Source organism: Sciurus vulgaris (assembly GCF_902686455.1).
Source record: "Sciurus vulgaris genome assembly, chromosome: 6".
In the NCBI taxonomy this organism is placed as follows: Eukaryota; Metazoa; Chordata; class Mammalia; order Rodentia; family Sciuridae; genus Sciurus; species Sciurus vulgaris.
Genome location: NC_136466.1, coordinates 22858431 through 22865253, shown reverse-complemented (window position 1 = coordinate 22865253; position 6823 = coordinate 22858431). Strand labels below are relative to the sequence as shown.

The following is a 6823-nucleotide window of genomic DNA, read 5'->3' as shown; positions in this document are numbered from 1 at the left end:
CTGGATGTCAGAAGTCCAAAGTGGTTTTCAATGGTCTAAGGTAACAAGGCTGTGCTACCTTTGGGAGTTCTAAGGAAGAATCCATTTCACTCTTTCCAGCTTCTCGAAGCTGCCTGCATTCCTTGGCTTGAGGCCCCCTCCTCCATCTTTAAAGCTAGCCATGCAGCATCTTCAAATCGCATTCAGTTTCAATCTCGTCCTCACTCTTCCCTTGCCCTGCTCTCTTTCGCCTCTTCTTCCTTCATAGTAGCTCCTCTCTGAAACCTGTGTCGCTTCTTATAAGGGCCCTCGTGATCACATTTGAGACACCAGGATAATTCAGGATGATTTTCTCAACTCAAGATTCTTGTTTTGCAAATTTCCTTTTGTCATGTACAAGGTCATGTTCACAGGTTCTGGGTTTAGGATGTGGACATCTTTAGGGGGCTGCTTTTCAGCTAAACAGAGGTAGTCTTATGAAAGTTGTTTTTTTTTTTTTTTTTTTTTTTTTTTTTTTTTTTTTTTTAACAGCAGCCTGTTTCCTTGGCTACAGAATCTTCATAAACACAAGTCCTCTTCCCTGTAAATGACAGCAGGAACCATTCCCCAACCAAGTTGTGAAAACTAAAATGTTCTGGGGTGGAGGAAGGTAATTATCGCACCCCCAGATTGCTCTACAGATTGCAGTCTGCATCCTCAACTTATCACCCCAAATTATCAAGATAATCTACTTAGTATTTCACCACTTAATGAACAATGCAAACTTCTTGCAAGGATATGATTCCATTGAATCTCTCCCCAGTCCATTATGCTATTGATGTTTGTAGGCAAGATTTACTGCTTTCCTCCTGAAGGTTTGATCATTTTAGTGTATCAAATAAACAGACAATAGACAACAGAAGAAAAGAACAATTTTGTTCTATGTCCATTATACACAAGAACATGCGACTCAGAGAAAGGCAGGATGGTGGAACCTCATACAGAATTTAACAAAGGGATGAGGGTGTGTGCTTCTGGGGAGGGAGATCTAAGGCATGCTCTGGAAGTTTGGGGGAGGCTGTCCACAGTGAGCAGCAGTGTCTTGTTGGCAGATGAAGTCTTCCCTGTGACAGCCCCTGAGGTCCTCTCTATCTGGGCCAGGGGTCAGACCCCAACCTCTTTCCTGAAAGGGAGGGCCTGAGGCAGGAGTTATCAGTTATCAAAAGTCAAGACACTATTTGGCTGAAGTATTTTAATATAATAAATGTAAATTCTTGTAATAAATGAAAAGCTACTCAAGAGTCGTTCCTGTGTGTGCAGAGGTCTGCAGTTTCTCTGAATCACCAACTTGAAATATGGCAGAGAAATATATTTAGGGTGTGACATTTTAATCTCTCGCATGCCATAAATTTTATTTCTGCATATATTGTGGGTCCCCAGATGTGCTGTGGTTTTTAATAAGTCAATACTTTTCTTTAAAATTTAAAAAATACTCATATTTATGCACATATTTGGCCTCTTGGTGTTCAACCTTCTGTGTGCCTGAGCATCCCTCCTGCGTTGCTCCCTTTTAATCTGAAAAGCCAGCTAAAACATCTTTATGTAGACTTCATTTATAGAATTCTAGATTTCTCTTTCCCTTCAGTATTTCAAAGATGTCAATTCCATGGTTTTTTGTTGTTGTTTTGTTTTGTTTTTTTCGTCTTCCACTGTTTTCTGCTGGAAGGTCGGGCATCATTTTTGTGGCTGTTTTCCTGGATATACAACCCATTTCCTAGGTTTGCATAGAGACTTTACTCTCGGGGGCGGGCGCACTTTCTCCTAGGCGGCGGCTGCTGTGGCTGCTGCTAGGCGCCCCCCACCCCCCCGACCCCTTGGAGAGCGCGACTGGCCCGGCGCTGCGGCCCCGGAGTGGCGAGGGCGGCGTGCTGGGCTTTTGCCCCCCGACAACTTCTCCTGGCCGGTTCCCGGCCCGGGACGCCGCCCCTCAGCCCCCACCATCTGGCCGGCCGGGCGCGCTCCCGCGAAGGGGCAGTCGCTGCGCCCCTACCCACCCCGGCGTCCGGGGGGACCGCACGGCATGGCCCGGGACGCTCGGTGGCCGGCGGTCGCGCGGCGCCTCCGAACTGGCGGGCCAGGGGCGGCCTCAGGGGCCAACCCCTGGGGCTCCGTGCAGCGCCCGAGACCCTCAGCCCCGGCGCGAGGCGTTGGGCTGCAAAGTTCGGCCAGGCGGCCGCGGATGGTGGGCGCTGCTGGCGCTCCAGCTGCACTTGTTCCGGGCGCTGGCGCAAGATGATGTTGCACCACGTTTTAAAACAGAGCCAGGCCTACCACAGATGCACCTGGAAGGGAATCGCCTTGTCCTCACTTAACTTGCAGAAGGGAGCTGGCCTTTGGAATTCAAGTGGATGCACAATGACAGTGAGCTCACCACCTACAGTAGCGAACATGAGTATGTTATTCCATCTTTACAGAAGCTCGATGCTGGATTTTACCGCTGTAAGGCGAAACAGGATGGTTGCGCTCTTGCAGAGAAAATCAGAAGTTCAAGTTGCATATATGGGAAATTTCATGAATACAGACCAAAGGAAGACTGTTTCACAAGGACATACAGCAGTTCTAAACTTACTGCCATCACCAGCTGCCCCAGACCTCAAGTGACTTGGTTTAGAGAAGGGCACAAGATTATTCCAAGAGCAGAATAGCCATAACGCTGGAAAATCAGCTGGTGATCCTTGCAACGACAGCAAGTGATTCCGGGGCTTATTCCGTGCAGGCCGTCAATGAGAGGAATGGAGAAAACAAGACAAGTCCTTTTGTTCATCTGGGCATAGCGAGAGACATTGGCACACCTGAAGCTGTGGCCCCTGTCATTGTGGTTGCCCCAGGCAACAGGAGTGTGGTGGCAGGATACAGCGAACAACCCTTGAGTGCATAGCCAATGCCAGGCCTGTGGAAGAGCTGAGCGTGCACTGGAAGAGAAACGGAGTGAGACTCACTAGCGGGCTCCACAGCCTCGGGAGGCGCCTCACCATCAGCAACCCCACCTCAGCTGACACGGGGCTCTATGTCTGCGAGGCCATGCTGCAGGGCTGTGCTATCAAGCCAGCCAGGGTGAAACCTTCCTTTCCATCATAGGTAAGGCTCAAACCAGTAAGTGGCCCCATGGGCACCCTCAGATAGCACCCACACTGACATTTCCCTGCAAATGAAAGAGCATTCCTGTATTTCACGGACTTTATTTTGAGCCCAGAAAATGGAGGTGAGGCTGTGGTCATCTTCCAAATTCATCCTGTTCTTCTTTTCCAAGAAGATGAATCTATTAAATCCAAAGCGTGGATGTGCCTGATACTTCCAGGAAATGTCCTTCTGAGCACATCCAGTCGTAAAGCTTGGGAATGGAGGGTGAAGTCCTCCTCATGGAAATCACCTGCCTCGTCTGGCCTTTCTGCCCCGTCCTTCTCCACAGTGCTTCCGGGCTACTATGAAGATGTTCAGAAGGCATTCTATTATGGTTGTTAGTTTTTGACTCAAAAGAAAGTTAAACTATTGGCTGCTACCTTTGGTTAAACTAGAAGGTAGGAGCAGAGATGCTTGCTTCCTAAAAAATGGGGTGTCGACCTAGCACCAAGGAGAATGGGAAATCAGATTAAGTGCCTCTGAGTTGCCTAGCTCTAAATGCTGGAAGTTAAAGTGGTTAGAAAGTGTCCTTTGTACAGGCTGAGAAAATCTTAAATTCATAGTCAGATTATGAAAAGATGACATTAAATTGTGAGGCGAGTTCCTTCATTTCTTTCACTCTCCCAGCTCTAGTCAGTCCTATATTTGCTTTTCTTAAGTGACTGTGATTACTGTCCTGGTACCCATCCTCCTTGGTGGCAGCCACTCCTGATCAGAGCATCTGAGATCCAGGCAGGAGTATCTCTGCTCCATCTCTTCCTCCTATGAGTAAGAGGAATTGAGGACAGGAGAGGCAAGCTAGGAAGAAAGCCTTCGGAAATCAGTAGCTCTTCCAATAATACATCACCTTTGCACCTTCAGCTGCAAAACAAGAAAACCCAAAAGCTTACAGCTCCCTGTGAAATTAGCAAGAGGGTGTCCAGGGTACTGCATAAAAGGTAGGTGCCTTCAGCACTGACACACTCCTGTAGAAACTAGACAATGGCTTTGTGAGCCCAGTGTGACTCTGCTGAGAACAGTGCAGGGCAAACCTGTCAGCCCCCTGAAAGAAGCTGTGCCTACCCAAGAAGCAGGCTTGGGTCCCAGATCACTGCCTGTTCCACTGGGAATCCGAACTGCTCCGCTGCTGTCTGCCTCGGTGCCTCAGCTGTGATATAAATACCGGGTCTCCTTCTTTGTACAGACATTCATCAAGGTTGAGCTACAGCTGTATGAACACAGCACATTATAGACTGAACCAAAATTAAAATTTGTGATGTGTTAAAAAAAAAAAAAGACTTTACTCTCTGTATTTAAAAGTTTCTCCTTGATCCTTGGTTTTCAGTCTGTTTGACTGTGATGATCTGGTTGAAATGATGTATTCTTTGCTCTGTTTATTGTTTTAGGTCCATTAAAAAAAACCTTGATTTCATGTATTTTATTACTTGAGATCTAGAATTTTCCTGTGGCTTCATTTCAGAGTTTTTATTTCTCTGGTTTCATTTCAGAGTTTTTATTTCTCTTAGAATTCTCATTATTTTTAAATCTACTTTGTCTCTTTTTCTAATTTCATTAATATATCTTAATAGTTAAAGTCTTTATTAATTCCAAAATCTGAGTCTTTTCTGAGTCTTGAACTAACAGTTTTCTTTCTCCTTTTAATTAGGAATCATCCCCTATGCCTTATTCACTTGTTTTGTAACTTTTTCTTGCCTGGTAGAAATTGTGTAATGAAGCAACTAATGACTACAGCCCTGGAGAAGATACTGTCTTCTACCAGAGCATGTCCTGCCTCTGTCAGTGAATTAGGGAGAGAGTAAGCTTTACAATCAGTCAGGATCTGAGCTGGCTTGTGGCTGGGTTGCACATCGGCTAGGTTCACTTCACCTGTGTGTTCAGATGACTTCAAGGCTGACTTAGTCTGTATACTATAGACCACTCTCTCCTATAGGGCTTGGGGATCAAAACTCTGTTCTGCACAGGACTCTCCCAGTCCTGTTTTCGTGCCACTTCCACAAGCAACAGGATTTCCATGGGGGAAGGTGGCGGGTAAGAACAAGAACAAGCTCTCTGTGCATCTGGAGCTCCTGAAGACTCCAGTCCCTTCATGCCAGCCCAAGAGGTCTGTGTGCTTTCTTGCCCCCACCAAGGTCCCAGTGCCTGTTGTAAGCCCAAGTTTCCAGTGGCCTCTGTGGATGAGAATATGGTTCCTGCTATTTGCTCACCTGAACCTGATCCTGCTCTATAATTTATTTTCTAGACCATTTTGTGTCTGCAGTTCTCCGACCTTTTAAACAAGATGTAGGATAAAGATGAGTAATCTACTAATTTTTCTGGTTTATAGGGCAGGATCAATGGTCCCTCAAGACCTCCTTTCTCCTGTGTGGAAGTCGGTTTTTAAACTTCTCTGAGATTTCTAAAGATATCTGGGAGCCCAGGGAAGGAAGCTTCTCTGTCAGATCCGGCCGCTCTGCGGGACTCTGAGGAAAAGCTCCCACCAGGTAGACCGTGGCTGCCACCACGGGTAGAGGAGACCCCAACAAGCCGAGGGGCAAAACGTCCTCGCACGCCTTCTTCATGCAGACCTGCTGGGAAGAGCACAAGAAGAAACACCGGACTCCTCTGTCAACTTCGCCGAATTCTCCAAGAAATGCTCGGAGACATGGAAAACCACGTCTGCAAAGGAAAAGCCAAAGTTTGAAGATATGGCAAAAAGTGACAAAGCTCGCTATGACAGGGAGATGAAAAATTACATTCCTACCGAAGGTGATAAGAAAGGAAAGAAGAAAGATCCCAACGCTCCTAAGAGATCACCATCTGCCTTCCTGTTTTGCTCTGAACATCACCCAAAGATCAAAAGTGAACACCAGGCCTGTCCATTGGGGATACTGCAAAAAACCTGAGTGAAATGTGGTCTGAGCCAAAGATAAACAGCCATATGAACAGAAAGCAGCTAAGCTAAAGGAGAAATATGAAAAGGATATTGCTGCATACCGTGCTAAGGGCAAAAGTGAAGCAGGAAAGAAGGGTCCTGGCAGGCCAGCAGGCTCAAAGAAGAAGAGTGAACCAGAAGATGAAGAGGAAGAAGAGGAGGATGAGGAAGAGGAGGAGGATGAAGAATAAACGGCTGTCCTGTAATGATGTGTGTGGAGTGTGTGCGCGCGCTCAGGCAACTGATTTGCTGAGGATGTGATTTCAAGTGCAGCTCAACGTTAGCTTCAGTATAAAAACTGTACAGTTTTTTGTATAGTTGATAAGATTCTTTGTAGACAAAATACTTTTTTAAAAAATGCAGATTGTAGCTTTTGGAAGGGCTACTACGTACAGTTAGATTTTAAAGCCTCTGGTGCTGAATGTTCCTAAATATTTAGTGTTTCTTTAATTTCTTGTGTATGGTAGCACAGCAAACTGGTAGGTATTAGTATCGGTAGTAAATTTTGGGTTTTTTTAGGATGTTGCATTTTGTGTTTTTTTTAAAAAAATTGTAATAAAATTATGTATATTATTAAAAAAAAAAAAGATGTCCCTTGGTAATGTTCGATCAGTTAATGAGACACGTGAGTTGCTCTGAAGCCCCAGATGTGTCTCCTGGAAGCCATACGTGATAGGGTTTTATTCTTGATTTCTCAATCTGACTTTGCTTGTGTTTTTGTAGGATATTAGTGCATTTACATCTGATGCAACTGATGATGTATTTGAGTTTAAA

The 6823-nt window shown here is 45.6% G+C and overlaps 1 pseudogene across 1 annotated transcript; it reads left to right on the top strand.

Annotated features, from left to right (window-relative positions):
* The first annotated feature begins 2366 nt into the window (after window positions 1-2366).
* On the top strand, window positions 2367-6363 carry LOC306664263 (high mobility group protein B2-like; annotated as a pseudogene). The gene is made up of 3 exons: window positions 2367-2410; window positions 2847-3072; window positions 5623-6363. The product of its transcript is annotated as a high mobility group protein B2-like (transcript).
* Window positions 6364-6823: the final 460 nt, after the last annotated feature.